Raw genomic sequence first — 19,016 nt, 5'->3', positions numbered from 1 at the left:
GACAAAATGGCAGACAGTTTGTGTATTGAAGGCACAAAATGGCGGCTTTATTGTCGCTAATCACCTTTGTTTTGGGAAAACGTTCAAAATAACCAATTCAACCAGAAGGATTGCTTATTACAATAATGCAAATCAATACCATGCTTTATTTAGTTGTTTGTGGAATCTAGAAAACTAACCAACCAATTTTGTTAACTATAGGCTGGAGCAAATTACAACCTTTTCACAAGTAATTTTAGCATAGTTTTAAGGGCCAACGTTTATTACTTACCAGATTCGCCCAGTATTGTAAGACTTCTTTATCGTTTAAACTGCACACTAGTAGTTGTCGTTTAAACTGCACACATCATTTAGCATATTTAAGAATGCTCCAGACTGCCAAACAAACATTTTTGACTCATAGTAAAATAATGACAGCGCTGTTAAGTTCAAACTTAATACACCCGGCATTGCATTGTCTCGTTTCTAAGCGATGCAGGGCCAACTCATATTGCTTCGGACGCAAACTCCGGGTCAAATACAGGTCGTCCCGGTTTCACTGACATGACAGGTCGATTTAACACAGCAAGCGGCAGAGGGGAAGCTTTTAACTTTGTGTGATGAAGGATTATCGGGGATTGTAGGTTCGCCAGCGCGAAATTCAGAGTCAACAATAACTCTCGGTTCCACTCAAAATGTCTGTTTTGTTTGCTGTTACCGACAATCACGAAACGGCGTAAGGGATTATTTGAATCGCTTCTTCTATGTGGGCTGGCAATTGAATGAAATGCATTTTGTTCAAACACTTTTTCAATTTGGAAAGCAACAGGTTTGCAAATATTTGATCTTTTTTGTCCATCTAATGTGTATTAATATATATTAAATTTCTCGGTTAAGTCGTTCTTCTGTCACTTTGGGTAAAAAAAACAAAATTGTTTGTTTGTCTTGTGCTGTTTGTTGCTCTTATTGTGCTACGTACTGTATAATTAAATTTAAGGCTGTACACAGAAGGTAAAATGGGGAAGGCCTGTATATTCTTAGGCCTGTTTGCATGACAGTCTCTTCGTATTAGCGTTTATTTGTCAAAAAATGGCGCGACACTTTAATACGACTTGCGGCTTACCTCATAAGCCCTTTTTGCGACATTAACCGTGTCAAGGAAACCCGACCTGAGAAAGTAAAACGATTTGCTGCAATAAACGAACGCCCGCGAAATCATTACACCAAGCTCAGGAAGCGATTTTCTGGCGAAATCCCTTCGCTAGTTGCTCTTAAATCCCGTTGGCCTCGGTTTTTATAGTATCGGGTGCTGTATGTTCTGGTTCGAAGTCGCTTCGACCTGTAAGGCAATACGGCTTTATGCGTGGCACGCGGGTTATGATGGACGAGATCAAGCTGCTATTTAGCTCACTAAGACCGAACGTTTACGGTGTAACATTTCGTTAAATCGGCCGCACACCAAAGGTTGAAGCAATCTCTGTGTGTCGCTACATAAAGGAACAACTTAAAGCAACCACGGCTGGTCTTGTCATACAGATAGGATGACAATTTCCGTAGTGGTTACACTTTTCGTTGTTTGCTCATCCTTTGTTTATTCTTTGTTCCAGTTACATGTTACCGTGTGTCAGCGAAGAAGATTTTTTTTGGTACAATCCAAGTTTTGTTGTCACATACACACTTCAAACAAACATGTGTTTCAAAACATCTTTTATCGTGGGCTTATGCGACCTTATGTTGATCGCAGGCAAACATTTGACATCAAATATTTTACATGAATACCAGTGGGGTCTAGCAGCACAATGAAGGAGACCATTGATTCCGATGTTTATTTCTTAAAACTGATCCAAGGACCCGCTTGATTCCTTTCCCAACTCGCAAGATTTTATCGTCGTCGCCGATATTCCGCCGTTCCATTATGGAAGGAAAACGCTTTTTGTCCAAAGATTTCGCTGTGGATTTTGAAGTCGGCGGGAAATTGTGGCCGTGTATGTTTTGGGATATGCGGATGTACTTTGAACATAACACCCTGTTTGCCACCTGACAAAGTGAATAATGCTTCCCGTGCGCCCACTTTGTGCCTCGTCGCTAAGCGTAGGCGAAAATGTACACTGAAAGACAGACAAAAAAATTTCAAATTTGATTGACTGCCACTGATTCGTAATTCAGCCCACTTTGAACATGGAATTGGAAATATACCTTTGTTGCCTCACTCTTGAACTATGTCTAATAAAAAAAATAATAATTATTTTCCATTGTGCCACATTTTCTTTTTAAACTTTTTGTTTTTATATAATATTTTTTTCTCATTATAGTCCTGATGTACTAACTTTTTAAAGCAAATGTGATAACAACGCAATGATCCAACTTCTATATACTTTGACTTGCACACAAAGCTTTTGATAACGTTACATTAACGCAGGTATTTTGAAGAGAAAAATGCTATGTTCATGAGAACAGTCAAAAATATTATCATTGGCTTTAAAATACATGTTATACTTACAGCAACAGCTGTGTTTTTCCGAAAACAGTGGCAAATTACTTGTTCCGTGATCCCGTTCTTCCGTTTCTGAATCATCGTTTCGACATCAAAAATCCATTTTGCCCAAAACAAGTGCGACGCGTCGGCGACTTGATTCTCACGACTTTTTCGATCCTGCAAAGCTGCCCGAAACCAGTGATCGTTTCAATTTGTTTGCGGTCAAAGCAAACACCTTCACACCGTTACCTCCGCTCATCAACCGACCCACGACAGTTAAGACCGCAAACGAGCTGATCGGTGACGTCACTGCGGTCCAATCGCGCAGTTATTAAGGATGACAGCAGTCGAGCGGTTTATTAGTCACTTAGTAATCCGGGTATGGTGGCATACACGAGCCACCACTCACAGTACCCCGCTTTCCGGCGTGGTACACGTGTTTACTTCAAGGTCGCTCGAAGGTCACCGCCGACGCGACACTGTTGTCGTAGTCATCAGCTTTAATCGTTGATTGACTGGGAGAAAACCGACATTATTGGCGCATGCGGCGTATGTAGCACTACTGTTGATTTGTGGTGGAGTATTTAGTGTATGGTCGACCAAATTCAACCAATGGTTTTGCCGAATGAATGTGACGTGATAAAAATGAAAAAATAGCATGACATTGTGCATTAAAAAACGGAATAATTATGTCATTAAACCATTGCCAATTGTTTGCTGCAAAACATTGACGTGACTTCGACATCTGTGGTTGGCCAACTCTTGTTACGTGTCTGACCGTTTATAAACTTGACACAAGAGTTGTGCTTTGCTGATAGTTGCTTTCTTAGCTGGTGAGAAGTTTGGTTGACAAAATCGCTTTCGATAATTTCATAGGCCGCATTTTAGGCGGGGCTAGTTTTTCTATATAAATAATACCCCTATCGTCATCGCATGTTTAACATTCAATTCATATCCACGTGACTGGGCATGTGTGAATAGATCACACATATTGTTTTATATCATTGCGTGGGTCTTGCCGTCGGATATTCCACACATATGTCATACACTTTTGGTGTGAGACACGCGATAAAATTTTCAAAACTGTTGATTTATCCTGCTTATTTTCTTTGTCGCATTGGCAATTCGAAAAACATCCTATATACAGAACAATCTTTAACGTCTGCTCGCGAATTTCATGATGGTTCACCATTTGTATCGTTGATAATTCAGACGTGTAGGCATCAAATACAGCAGCGTACATGTTTCTTTTGCATGTATGCATGTCCGCTGCAACATATCACAGCAAAGCATCTCTGGTGCAGTCGTTGGGAGGAATGCCAAAACTATTCAGTAGTCCGACACGCCCTTGGAGCGAATCTTGCTTCCGATCAAAGGCATTCGAGCGAAAAACCAATATTGACTGCGGTGAGCGCTATCCTAGTTTTCGCACCCCGTTTCTGTCAGTGGGGCTGTTTGTTGTCCCAGAGCAATGTGGCGTGGAAAAAACGCCTGATCTGTCAGCAGATCTTTGTTACGGCGTGTCGTTGTACTCGCGTAATTGGGGATAATAGGTGGTGTTAACCATCTGATAACAACGCCATGCCTTTTCCGGCAAGATTTGGCTGTTTTGGGGGTACAGCATGAGACCAATTGCACGCTGGTGACATTTTTGGACCAACAAAGTTGGACGAATGAAAACAAACCGATCCGATGTTCATGAAAAACCGTTGTTTAAATAAAAAAAGCTGTGTAAAAACTAAAGAAACAACACAGAATATTTTATTGATAGCAAGTGCGATATGTCACTTTTATTTTTGTTGTTTTCGCTGTTATATTCAATAGGTTTATTTACATTTAGGGGAAAACACATAGCTGGTGCATATTTCCTAAACAAAACACTTGTGTTAACGCCCTGTTTCTCATCTATAATGAAGCGTGTACATAACATGCGTTGCTGCGTAGTCGACCAACATTAAACCACACACGGTGCGGTACATAAGCGAAGCGGCCATTCATCAAAATACCCTGTTTCGGAGATTTACCGTAAAAGACGGGCACTCACCTTATCGGCGAGACCTCTCCGCAGCGTGCGACATCAATTACTATCTTTTGGCGCGTCCCCTTTGCTGTTTTAAGTGCATGCTTTTATTGTCGCGTCGATATCGAGTTCGACAAAAGGTGAAAGCGCGGAAAATTCGCGTTTTACACAGGCATCGCGAAAAGCTTGTGCTGTCCAGTGCGCTGTATTGTTAGACTTGAGGGTGTTTCGCAGTTAAAGCCAGTGATAATATTGTCTTGTTGCATGCAACTTGCAATATCAGTGTGTCAGCAGACAGTTTAACAACACATGAATATAGGTGACATGCAACAGAATGTTGAACTATACAAAGCAGTTCAACGAAATAGGTATGAAAATAAACTACATTTGTCTCGCTTTCTGTGAATTTTCTACAACGGCTCAACATTAGTCACCCTTTCACATGACGTCACACCCAAATTGAGTGACGTCACGTAGACATAAGACGTCGAGGAGAGACTCGAGTGGTCGCGAGAAAGAGAGAAATTAAAGGGGGCTCAATGGCGTTATCCGCCCTGTCATGGCGCGGCGTCTCAGAGTCTCCTTTCGGCCGGCCACATTTTCGCCCGGCTCTGCTGTTTGCCGACCTGCGGCCGAATAATGAACCTGTCTCCGCCTTCCGCTTACCGAAAAAGAAAAGAATCTCATCCGTCTTGGCCGGGACCCCCTTTCTGTGCCGATTGTTTTGTCACAATCCGATCGCGCTACCGAAACGATACGTCATGTGCGCGGAGACGCCATTTTGTGGCTGCTGCGCTTTGTGGAATTGACAGGAGCTCGCGTCGCATCGATGTATACGGGTGAATAAGAACACCCTGTTACTCATTCCGCGCTTGGTTCTCGATAAATACGCGTGCCCTGTTTGTGTTTGCGCGTTCCCAAGTGTAAGCAAACAAGGCAATTGGTCTTCACTCACACGATTTGACTTGATAATGGTGTGTGCACGGAAGTTGAGTTGGCACGCGACTGATCTGACAAGAACGATTTTATTTGCTTGCACTATTTGCTTCTGGAGATGATTCCAAACCGGCAAGCAACGCATGGTAAGTTTCCCGCGTTTTTTTGCATTACCTTTAGTGCAAATTCCTTTCCCTATTTCGAAGATTATTGTTCGGTGTAGTTTTTTGGCAGAAGTGTTTCTGTTTCTTTTCGCGTTTAGCGTTTATTGGAAAAATCCAACAACCAACTTTTGCTAAATGTGGCCTATAGATTTTCCATCGGCTTCTTGGCGTCAGTAAACACCTTTGGATGCATTCGGACTAAAAAAATTGAGAGGGTATTTGATGTCGGTTGCGCTTCATATATGTGTTTTTTTTTGTAAAATGAATTGGAAATAAACATAAGATTTCCCCAAACTCCTCTAACCTTCACCCACAATATGTCGTTGTTTTTTTTTGTAATGATGGATTGAACGGTTTCTTTTATTATAAAAAACCTTAAATGTTAAAGTTTAGCTATTGTGAGATACAAAGTTTAAAGATTGTATCTCACAATAGCCCATGTCGAATGGAAAACCTCCAAACAACGATCTTCCTTGTTAACCGTGGCACCAATCTAAAAACACACCGAAAATTGCAAACGCCTTTCGATTCGGCTTCCATTTCAACGTCCACCTGCTGCAACCGCTATTTTCCCACGATTCACGACAAAGACCGACCAACATGAAAAAGATTTTTTCCGACACCCGATCCCAGACCTCAAGGCTTGCCGCCGTCACGTGATCGCTGGTCATCTTGACCCGTGCAACGAACCGTGGCGACTAACGTCCAGACTGACCGCTTTAGAGATACCGGCGGTTAGTATGTTGGACTTTGAAGCACACGGATTACGATACTGAGGTACTCTGGTAGTTTCCTTCCCCATCGAAAGTGTGCTGCGTAGTTAATGCAAGAGCGTATAGTGTATTGTGTGAATTCACCATCTGGTTGTGTCCTATACAATTTCCTTTTGGGATAGTTCTTCGAGCCAAGGCCGTGGAACATGATACGTTCAAGCAAATTGAATACTTTGCACGTTAAATTATTCAACACATTCACAATCTTCCTGGGAAGTTAAATTTCAAGTGCGCTAAATTGCAAAATTTGTGCTCTTCAAATATAAAATACATTTGCAACGTTAAAGATTGCTATTGTTTGCTACGAGAAAACGTGACATCATGTATCCGTAATTGCAGCATGTATTGCACCCCACCGGTTTCCCATCATGCGAAAACCCAAACAAAAGCATAAAACATGTCCTTTCCTGAAAGTGCGGGTTTGCAGCCATGATGTTGAGGTGGGAACTATTTGACTGTTAGCAGTTGCCAGTTAAACGAACGAGCAAACGCATTAGGGATCGCTGGAGCCGCGGAACCTATATGCGGGTCGGAGTCCCCTTTCCAGTTCAAAGTCACGACCCAGAGCGGTTAGTCATGCTACGTGTCTGTCGACACCTACTAAGGATGTAACCGCTCCTAATGGAACGATACCCGCTCCATTGGCACCAGTCAGAAAACTTGCGAGTATAGGGTGCGTTCACGTCTAAGCGCAACAGCCCCTTGATGCCTCCGGGGTACATTTGTACACACGCGGAATTTGTTAATCTGCTTTGCCGGTGAGCGCGCTGCTGCCAGCTTGGCATGTTTGCGCTCGCTTGTGTCCACATCGGGGTTAGTTGCAACGTTGACGAATCTCCCGAAATGCGAGTTTTGCAAAGTTTTTCTGCGCGCACCTTGGTGGTATTTAGAAAGGGATAATAATGGCTATATACTTCATACACGTTGATATAACTTCGAGCTTTACTTACTTTCAACATAGTAACGACTGTGGTACAAACCTATGCAAATAGACAGAATAATTGCTACTGACGTTACTAGGCATACTATTTTGTCAATTTTAAAGCTCTTCTGGTAAAAAAAAACTATATATTTGATCTACGTTTCGGTCGTCAGGTAATCGACCTGCTTTTGGACAAACAAGTTTATATTTATTTCTGATAGCAACCAGGTTGCCATGCCAATCGCTTTGTCATGTCAACGGAAGTCAAAGGTTTGTTAAAATAAGATGATGCGGTCGTTATGCGCATGGGGATCCCTTTGTCTTACCTGCATAATTTATTAATGTTTTAATCATACGGGACCCGATGAAATGGCGACGGGGTTAACGAACTAAAACCACCCGAAATTAATCAAAACGAATCCGATGCCAAAGTCTGAGTAAGTTTTCCAGTCCCTGTTCGGAAAGTTACACCCACGGGTTTTGACCCCGCTGCCCAGTAGAACAAACAATACGTCAGGTGAAAGCCGCACAGTGGTGATCAAACGGACAAGTTTGCCGCTTTAACGTTTGCGGGTGTGATGTTAAGGTTTGCTGGTGCCGCTGTCGTCTTGTGGTTGGCATTTGCCGTTTTTTTTTTATTTGTCCGAGTATGAGAAAAAACGTTTCACCTGTTTTTCTTACGGTTTATGCCTTTCGCTATTTGAAATTATATTTGTTAAAAATTACTGTAGACTTGTGTAAATATATTTGCATAAAATATATTAAAAACATCAAAATTAGATCATTTTTTTGCATGCGGCAATGTTTATGAAGAAGTCTGCATGAAATTTTAACGAACTATTTCTGTGAAAACGACAAATTTGGTGAAATCTTTTGAATTGAAACGCAGTAAAGCTTGGCAACTTTTGAAATCAATGTGCAGCCTCTTTACCGGCACATATAGTGCAAGCCAATCGTAATTAATTTACATTAAACAGGATTTACATCACAGTGCATTGCCACATAAGTAAACTCTCGCATGATTGCTTGTTTAACCCCCTGTACCAAGGTTGCCGATAACTCAGAGTTAAATTCAACCACGAGATCCAAAAGCCAAATGACTGTAAGTTTGCGCTGCGAATTAAACGCTCCCCTCGCTTTGCTCGCCTAATTAGCCTAAGCGGTGAGGCAGGGGGCACCAAAAGCGGCGATTACGTCAAAGGGGGCGTTAATTCATCAGCTCGAAATGCGGCTCGTCCGCAGTGAATGTTGCCTGAGCCTCGTACGGCTACTTGGCTGCGGCATGCCATGCGGCGCCACCAACAAAACACGCTGCATGATCAAGAGACCTGGAGCCGATCGAGCGTGACCGCCTCGCTGTATCACGTGACACAGTCGCCAGGTTAAAAACAACTGCAGGTTTTTTTTGTTGTGTTGTGGTAAGCTGTTAACCTTTTCGTTTGATTGCGTCATGTTGATGATCTAGGAGGTGTATAATAGTGCTCTGTGCTTTACCTGCTGGTATGTGTTGCTTTACATAATGAAGATGTGTGTTATTCACTCGACAATGTAATGTGTAATGAAATTTGGAAAAGATAGGCCGCTGAGTTCTAATTTAATTTGTTTCCAGTACTCTGGGTTTTATTGCGTAACAAACACGCGTTTGCTAGGGCGCGAATGCTTGGCGTGCTTGTTGCGCAATAAAACAGTCTGGACAATCTTACTTTTGTTGTAGAACATGCGTTTGTTGGTGGTAAATATTCCTGTATAGTGTTGCTTCAAATTGACATGATGATCAGATGCATTTCTTGTACGACGTAGTTCGTTGACGGTAAGAACGCGGTGTATTTTTCTTAAAAATACGTAGGTGCAAGAAACGGCCGATCAGTCCATGGAAACAGGAACGTGATTTTTGTTTAAACCGAGCAAATTGGGCAAAGTCGTGGTCGGAAAATGTGATTTGACATCGGATATTTATGCTAGGGTTAACAGTTCGATAGGCGGCTGGCGACCGTTACGGCAATTTTTGCCTCTTAAGCGTATTCCGCCATATTTCGAATGCCGCCTCGTCTGTAAACAGTCGCCATTATCGCCTACTGTTACGACATAAAGCTCCATTATCGATCCGGTTACCACTGTGTCGTGTTATCTGCAAACGACACCAGCAAAAGTGTGACCCTAGTCGAAAATTTTGCGTTGTTGTTATGAGCCTAGTTTCCTTGCAAACGATACCTGTGAGTGTTTTGTGGCTGTCAGTTCTTTTGGTTATCTTTGTCCAAGTTTTGTGCTAAGTGTCGAGTCATTTTTGAGTTGAATCGAACAATTTTCTCAGTCCATCGGTGAATGTCAGCAATGTGAAATATGGGAACCAAATTTGCAATTGCTTTGTTGCAAAATGTTCTGTTTTTAATGACCCACCTTGCATATTTTTGTTACAAGACAAAGAACCATCGCGAAATACTAATTGTCTATGTACAACACCGGGTTCGCGTAATATTCTTGCTGTGTGAATATTAGGGAACCATGAGCAATCTGTGTGGTTCGATAGGTATCTCCCTTTTATGGGTTTTCTGGGACATTAGTTATATAACTGACTAAAAAAGTTAGTGTGATTTATCTTACAGGTCCGTGCGCTCTACTCTGACAAGCAACGTGTTTTCGTGCAAACCGAAAAGTAAAGTCATGTTTATTTTGACACCAATTTTTTGCGTAAACCAACATGCAATATTAACCATCTTAATCATTCCCGAAACATGCCGTTAGAATAGACGAGAGCGGTCGGTGTTAAATTGGCTACCTGGCCTCGAGGTAATACGGTAAGGGGCATTAATGTGACAAATTGCCCGTGGCATGTCGGTAAACTTGCGTCCAGACAGGTCAAGGACCCAAACACTGTTAGGGCGAAGTTTTTGGCGACCACAGACCCTCCTAAACTGCCCCTTGCAACGCTAGTAAATGACTGGACCTGAACCAGGAAAACCTAATTGGACACGGTTCAAAATCAGAGAGAAATTGATGGGTTTAAACTTTAAAAAAGTACTGTTACATACCTTAGTTCTCATTCGTCTGTTATAGCTAAATTTAAGGATAACAATTTTTATTTAATATTTTTGCTATATTTAAATTTACGGTTAGGCAGTTTACAATTTTGTACAATGTATTGTGACGTAAATAAAGTGACAAACTTTAGATAAAATAAAAAGAGTTTCAACGAAACTTGATTATTTTATTTTACAATCAATTTTGTGGCCTAAATTGTATTTTGTATGTGTGGCTGACTAATGTTTACTTTATTTGTGATAGGCATTAAACTTGTGTTTCATGACTTTATAGTCGGTAAAATGAAACTGTATTCAATTCACTACGGCAACTCACAACAAGACATTTGCTTTTTGCGTTTCATCATAACAGAGTCCTAATGGCGATTCAGAACACGGCTTCTTTGTACCATGAATCGCGAAAGCGCAATCTAGAGTCAAAATCCATCGAATACACTTCGCGCGTTCGAAGCACGAGTAAGTAGGAAAAACAATGCGGGTGGTCGACAAGGAACAATGGAACTGAATCCCTCGGCCTTCCTACCAGGCAAAGGGCGACTCTTGCCACTTGAACTCGACTGAAAGAAGCAGCATTGACCGACAAGCGTTAAGAGTGAGCCAGGTGTGAAAAGGTGCCTCGTCAAGTGTCACGGCAAAGTAAGGTTCCGGATCTTTCCCGGCGTTCGCTTTGTTACAGCACTTTTGGTTTGACGTAACGGGGTTGTTTGGGAAACTTAAAAGTGTGTTGCTGAGCGATGGCAGCAGCGCTAACCTAATTAGACCTGCATTGATGTAGTTAGGATTGCGAAATGAGGTTTGTTCGCTACAACACTTTAATCCAATTGGTGTGTTGTATCTTTATTATGAAATCGGCTAGTCTTCAGGTGGTTTGTGAAAGCGTAGCCAGGCAAGGGTAAAAAACGTTTGCTTCTTTTGTTAAGTAGTCGTTGTTATTTTATATTCATGCAAGTTATAAGTTTGTACGAAATGAAAAATTAAATCAGTCCAGAAAAAAACGTTTTATTCTTTTCTTAATTTCTGTTATTTTGGTTGGGTTTGGAATCTATTTAATATCTTTTTGCAAAACTTATTTCATATATTTAGCATTAAAAAAACATTTAAAATGGCGCAATGAAGGTATTACTTTTTTACCCATAGTATTTAGTTGTGTTAATAAATGTATTTAAAATCTAAAGAATGCAATGCTTTTGCAGAAGTTTAAGGGAGGCAGGTCAGCGTAACCCGACTGCGGCGATTCGATATAAAGGGCTTAATGCGCTCCTAAGGTATTTAGTCACCGCATACTTAGGCGACGGGCGATTCGTCGTTATGTAACTGCATCGCGCTTACTATTGGTCGACGTATTTAAATAAAATGAGGCACCTTTCTGCAATGCACCGATATCGCCTTGCGCGAGCTCGTCATTAAGAGCTTCTCGGCAGATCCCTTAAGGCTCCCCGTCCATCGATCGTTGACGGTTACTGACATACACACATAAGCCAACGATGGCCGGGGCACCGTTTACCCGATATCGTCAAGCGGCCGAAGCCGTATCGAATCTCGAAATTGTAATAACAAACACTGTCGGCTCGTTAGACGCTAGCAACGGCACGACCTGCCAATGCATTAGTGCGCGGCCGGGGACCCTGTGACGGCTTAGGCCGCCTCGGCCGTTATCGGGCCGGCACTTCAAGCGCAAGGGTCTGATCACCACCAACAAACAATGGCGATCGCAAGAAATTGCGCCTTCACCGCATGATGTCGCATTAAGCGCTGATTTGTGCTTTCGGTCGTTCGCTTACGAACATCGGTAGATTTTTGGTTTTTCGTTAGACACGTCATTGCCCGCATCACAGGGCTATCTTCGTGTCTATGAGGGTGCAAAACAACTCACTGGTGACTGTTGACATTTAGGTGCACTCTTGTTATGGTATATCGATATGCTCTGTCGTCGTTAGCTCGATATATTTGCTGCGCTCGTTTCTCTCTCTAGCGTCAAAAGATGTTTTTAGGCAACCATCAGTGATAATAACTTCACGGCATCCTTTTTTCCATTCCATTACATCAAAGTTGTTCTGCGATTTTATTTTTTTTCAAAAAACTCAATCAATTTTATTGTAACATGGAAACGGCAATTAAATACGATAGAAATTCTTTTGGGAATTAACGAAGTTGTGTATTTGATGTGATTTTACTCTTAAACTGGACTCCACAGTTTCTGTGTTGATCGAAAAAGCAAATGTTTAGAAGAAACCGGTACTTTGTATGCTAGCAACCGGACGCGAATAACAAACGAGATATCGAGATATCGAGATGAGATTGTGACGCGTTTGGGTCGTTTTATTGATTCCGATCGTTTCCGCTTCTCGGGGGTAAATTCGCACCTTGAGGTTTCTGAAACCTCCCGGTATTGCATTGGATGGTTCTTTTTAATGCGAGTTTAATAATTGATTTAGAAAACAGATTTAATTGGTTGTTAAAGTAGAAATATACCATCACGCTCTGGAAATGGTGCAAGAGGCTGTTTTATTTCTATAAATTGTTGTATGTTTCTTCATTCGATTTTCGCCAAGCTTTTTAGGCCAGCGGGCAATTCTGAACATGACCAAGCGGAAGTGTTCGACAAACAGACAAAAACTTCAAAAACTTTCGCGTCCAGACGAGGATGGCATATTTGTATCGGCAAACGTTAACGATCTGTGCGCTGAATATCAAAGGCCGAATGCTGTTCCATGACGCGTTTGCACACAAACAAGTTGAGCCAAAGTCGATTGGCGATCTCGATCTTGATGAGAAGAAGACCCAGACCGGTCCAAAGTAGACTTCGAAGTGCGGGGATGACCAACAACGCACCTGGCCTATGTGACGTCACAAACGTGCGCTCCGCGGGGCGTGACACGGTAAACAAACACGTGACTCGCAAATTCGAACTGTCGCTATGCCTGGTTTCGCGATGCATAGCTCGATCGGCTCGCTGCGAAATTGTGTTTTGAGTTTTTTGAAAAGGAGAAGGGGCCGCCGTTTGATGCGGAGTTTCTATAATTAAAGAAATATGTCGGTGCGAGTTTGTGGCGGCCCAAAGCCGTTTACACGCTTTCTTCCGCAGGATTTTAAAGTGTCATCAGATGCAAAATGTTGGTAAAAGCTTGATAAAAAAATGTTTCTGTTTTTCTGAACCATTTGCCAAAAAAAATATTTACAATAGGTATTTACAAAATTGGCGAAAAACGCAGGTTGGAATTCTTTAACTACGAATTACTCCCCAGAGTTGTTTTGATGTGCGTGCAGTGTGATTTTCCTATTGGAAAGTTGCAAGTAATCGCCTCATGTTATCTTCTGACATTTCCCTTCTCTACGCTGTTTCTCGGTTGTTTGTCTGTTGGGAACTTTTTATGACGCAGACGACCTTGGGAGTTTTGTGTCGCAGCTGTCACGCAATTTGCTTTGATGCATCATTAACGTGATGGGTTATTCCCCGTTCCGCTTGTTTTGCAGTGGCAACTGTCTTTGCTCAAGAATTTGATGTTTTGTGGAAAGCGTAACTGTTGTCTGTCCACTTACTTCACAAAGTGTCGACAAAATTTAATGATTTCATGATGTGGATATTAACCAACTAAATTTTGCTTGGTACATACCGCCCAACATAACGCCTAATTTTCGACAGTTGTGAAACGTTTAAAACAGAAACATAAAACTTGTAAACCTTTTTAACGATTGTGTTGTTTGTGAGGAAAACATCTGGTACAAAGAACCGTACGTACAAAACTTGTAGTCGTGATATTGACAAGCACGCCCCGAGTAATTATGAAGGCAGTGAAAAACACGAACCCGAAGAACGCTTCTCTAATTGAGATCATTCCGCAAAGCCACAGATAGCGCGCGATTGAGGCGGCCAATCTACAACTTTCAGCCGAGAAATGTTCCCTTAAATGGAAATAAACTCATCGATTCCAGCGCGTTTTCCGCCGGACTAAAAATCCTTTTTCCTGCAGCACGCGAAACCGCGTTCTTTGCCCCCGACTTCTTCCAGAAAGTCACAAAAACCAACGCAGGGGCGTCGGTTTAAGTGGCGGCGCAAAATAAAAAGCGAGCGACTGACACCGAGATACCATTTGCGTCAAAATCATCTGCCCATCAAGATGACCTGTTATAGATAGAGACGAGATTCGTTTTGTTTTTCTGTAGGATCGCCGATTCCACTTTATCGTGGCATTACAGGGTTATGAAAAGGATAAGTGGAGTCGTCTTATTTTAATTTGTATTGATACTTATGGATGGTTAAAGTTATTTCAAAGAACGCTATTTATGTGGCGGGTGTTGAAATATGCATGGAGTGGAATATGTTATGCCGTTGAACGTATGTTGGAAAAGTATTTGTTGGCAAAACCAATACAAAATATTTTTTGAGAAAAATACTCAATATTGAAAAGACATTTCAACCGTATTACGTAAGTAATAAGTCCAGCATAAAGTTACCACTTTTCAAGAACTATTTTGTGTGAAAATCGGCGAAGTAATTTTAATACATATGATTTTTTACTTTTAATTATGTTGCCACCTGAACGAGCTCAAGAATAAGAACGAAATCAACGGAGCCGCTTTAATTTGATACAGTTTTCAAGAGAAGTTCCACACGTTCGTTAGTCGCACAATGCGCAACAAATAATCAGTAATTAGTGTTTCATTCGCAAACAATTCAACGAAACTGTTCCACCAATTTGCCACCCATCTCCCAGTGGTAAAACGTTCCACACTTCGACGGCAATTGCTTGGTTACGTTGCTTGTTACATTACAATAGAACCGATTAGTGATCGCATTGGAGGACAAAGCAGCAGTTAGCAAGTTGGTTTAAAGAAAGTATAACGAGTCTCATTGATGAAGATACTTTTCGAAGGTGACAATTTGACTCCTAATTATACGTTGTTACTTTGCGTCAAGTGAGAAACAGTGTCAACACCACAATAAGTTTGTTGTCATCAGAAAGCTGTTTATCGTAAAAACTGTTTTCGAAATGCATTGGGCCGATATTATTTTAAATACTTGCAATTTTTTATGTTAAGATTTGATAAATTTGCGTAACTATAATTGGTTCCACATTTACAGTTCAACCAAATTCCTTTATCCCAATACACTGAAAACACGATGAAATATTTCAGAATTAAAATCTTAGTGAATCTGTATCTCCTGTAGCCCAGAACATTGAAAGTAAATGAACCGGAATCGTAAATAGTGTTTATCGACGCAATCGCGCAACAGATCGCACTGTTCGATCAGTCAACAAGGCTTTGTTGCGATAACATTTTGTTTACCCAATACAAGATGAAAAACATTATGAGTAGGCTGTAAGTGAGCAACACCGCGTAGGAATTACTTTATTTCACTTGGTCTTAAACATTTGTAAATTTCGGTAAACTTTAAATGATTTGGGTTATTTTGCGAAACATGCACTTTGCTTGGTGATGGCAAAAAAATAAAAACTCTTGCAATTGAACGATCAAGAAGTAAAGCAGTGCGACGGATACTTCATTTTGTGTATCAGCCTCGGCGCACGTGAAAAATGGCTCCCATTTGTCAGACGGAACAACCGTCCGTAACGCATTGCTACGTGCGCCCAATGTGGTCCCATGAGCGGGCGAAAACTTTTTCGGGGAAAAAAGGGAAAAAAACATCCGTATGACGGCGGCTGCGAGCGCCGAAGCAAACAGGTGTCTGCTTCCGTGCCCGCTACGGTTTACGAACCATTCGCGAATAGGTCGCACTAAAGGTGGGTTGGTGTTGTGCAGTTATTGTCCGTATCGACGCAGGTTCGGTTTCAAGCACCCGCGAAAGTTTGCACAGGAAATTACGGCTGGGGTGCAAATTGATTGTGGCGAATTGCGTCCTGAATGGTTTCAGGCATATTCTTATTTCTGTAAGTTTAGTGGTTTCCAGATATGTCAGTGAAGCATCATCAGTTTGGAGGCAAAAATATATGGCAAAGGTTTTTGCCACAGCAGCTTTGGATTAGTGGCCTTAAGGCGGAGGTGGAATAAACAGCTTAATTTGGGCATTTTCCACCTCCCATTCCGAAGGCCAACAAACAGATTGTGGTGGCATTAGAGCTTCATCGCACGCCGTATGCTAACGCCTAGGTCGACCTCAAATCCCGATGTTTCCAAATTTTGCGGGACGAATGCAGGGAGATTATTATATATTTCCAGGTGCGTTAGGTATTCCGCGAAGGCTTAATTTTGAAGAATGTTGATTCGCTAACCGGAGTACCGGCGTGTGTGTCAATTTCAGAACACAGTTGTTTCGTTGTTCACAGCAAGCTTAAAAAATATTCAGACGTATGCCAAGTTTGAGGAAAGGCGAATTGGCGAAAAGTATAAATAGTGTTGCCCGCGGCGAGCTGAGCGAAGCTCCTTAGCGTAGGGTTACAGATACCGTGTGGCTGTCCGGGTCTCGTCAGTCGATTTGCTACGCGATAGCCGCGCGCATTTAGGCCCTGACTGTAGGAAGGTGCCGCAGGGGGCACGGATGAATTTGCGAGGAGTGTTTGTTCGGCATCTTTCGCGATTTTTTTGGACGTGAATGTCAAAACTGGGAAGTTGGCCTTTTCGTGTCGAAGGGAAGTCTACAGTTGGCTGGTGCGCGAGTATACGGGTGGAAATTGCTCTGCAGACAAACAATGGCTTGCAAAATATTGCGCTATCGGTTTCAATGCAAATACAGCATACTTAGGTTGTGTGGGAATATTGTGTAGGATATTGTCGAAGGTAGCCGAAATATGAGGCAGAATGTTCATTATTTGCAGTCAATATGTTTTGCGGCCAAAGAATGTCAGTTGCTGTCAACTAGTTGTGCACCCTAAAGTCCAGGCTGGCTAATTGTTTTTTTGTGATAATTTTGTTTGTTGCGCCCTTCGACTTCCTTATGTTTTAATATTTACACGTAAACCACGCATGTCAACGTTGCTTGGGGCGAGTTTAAACATCATATAGCGGCTTCAAAACCATGATCACTTTCGATGAGCTTAGAATGATTCAATTAATCTCAAGGTGTCAGCCAAGCGTCATATCCCGCTCCAAGCTACTTGTCAAATCCAATCGGATCAAATCGTATTGGTTATACCGCAAACGTCACGGACAGGGTGAAGTAAAATAAGACCGATGTCCGATAAGCGAAATCTCGCCGCCGACGGAAGTGCCGGCGCGGTCGCAGCCGCCATATTGTATTTTGTCGATGCGTATTGTGCGCGACTCTGGGTGATGAAGGAAGTTTTCAAATTGAGTGCTGATATCACTTGTCGGGTTTTGACAAGTTGTGTTTATCGATATCGGGGCTGTGGGTTGATGGATTTATTTTAACTTTTACGTTTTGATCTCCTGTTAACAAGTTTCTTTGTCGAGATAACAATCTTATATTGCAAATTAGCGCGCTGAATGTCAACTTTAAATAGAACTTCAACCGTTTGGTGAACCACAATGAAACAAAAACATATATTATTGTGTTGCATCTGTATTTTGGATGATGATAGGTGTTAATTTGTTTAACTTTTCAACACTTAAAAGTGCAATTATTTTTATAAACCGCCCTATGTATTCGAAACGGACGCGGCTTGTCAATCCAAAAGAATTTAACATTAGGCTCATCTAAGCTCGAAGCATCATAAGTATGTCATCACCACCATGGTAACATTTAGGTCACCAAACATATATTACTAAATAATGTGTACCAAATTGTGATACTACAGAGTAAGACAGGATGGAGGCGTCGTACCTCACTCCATGAATCTGCTCAAAGAAATCGAACGTGATGTACAATTAGTATGTTATCTGATTATTTTGCATCCCCTATCTCGTTTATGCTTGCTCCGAATATAGCTGACTACGCTTGTTCGTCCGCAATCCGGTGAAACGAAATGGGGCATGCAGGTACGTTAGTAGGTTGCTTTCAATCAATCGCGCCGCATGACAATACATTGAATGGCGTTTCTCGTACATTATCTCGCGGGACGCCCTCATTTCCCACAGTTCTGCAATCTTCGCGTGTTCAAGATCTGCGAATCGCGCCGAAGCGGCGAAAATTTAATCGCGCAGCCGTGGGGACGCCAGCCATCGCGTCAACGTTGCGCTTGGCTGTCGGAACACTAACGCATGTGACGTCACAACGCGTCACGCGCGCCATTTTGTGAATATGTGACTGCTACTTCCACATTATATCGCGTGACAGAGTGTCCAGGCTTGAGCACGCAGCGCCTACGGAAGTATGGGCGTCCAAGACGCGGAGAAAGCATCTCGCGTTGGCGTTTCCTTGTCTGTTTCAGACAACACACGCTCGTTATTTACGTTCCGAAGCTTCGAGATTTCGCGCCAAACTTGAGATGGAAGGTTATGAACTCACATTGCTCGGTCGTTCCGTCGCAAGGTAAACGGCTATGGAACGCAATGTCAGCAGAAACTGGAGTTTTCTGGCGCGAAATTCTTAGTGGAATATTTCCCACCAAGCTCCACGTGCAATGCAAATGAGTGGCTCCGTAACCAGCATGTTTAGAGACGGCTCGATTCTTATATGACGTATAAAGCCCATATTGTAGCATGTTATTATCTGTTCCTTTGCTAAACCAACAATAACCTGCAGTAGATTCCAACAGCTCAATTACAACTTGTACCAAAAGACATTAAGTTGATTTTATGATCCAACAAAAATCTTTACTTTGGTTTGTAATCAGATATTTTTCTGTTTT

This window comes from Ascidia mentula, chromosome 1, assembly GCF_947561715.1.
Source record: "Ascidia mentula chromosome 1, kaAscMent1.1, whole genome shotgun sequence".
Classification (NCBI taxonomy): domain Eukaryota; kingdom Metazoa; phylum Chordata; class Ascidiacea; order Phlebobranchia; family Ascidiidae; genus Ascidia; species Ascidia mentula.
The sequence above is the reverse complement of the archived record's forward strand: the minus strand, read 5'-3'. Positions refer to the sequence as shown.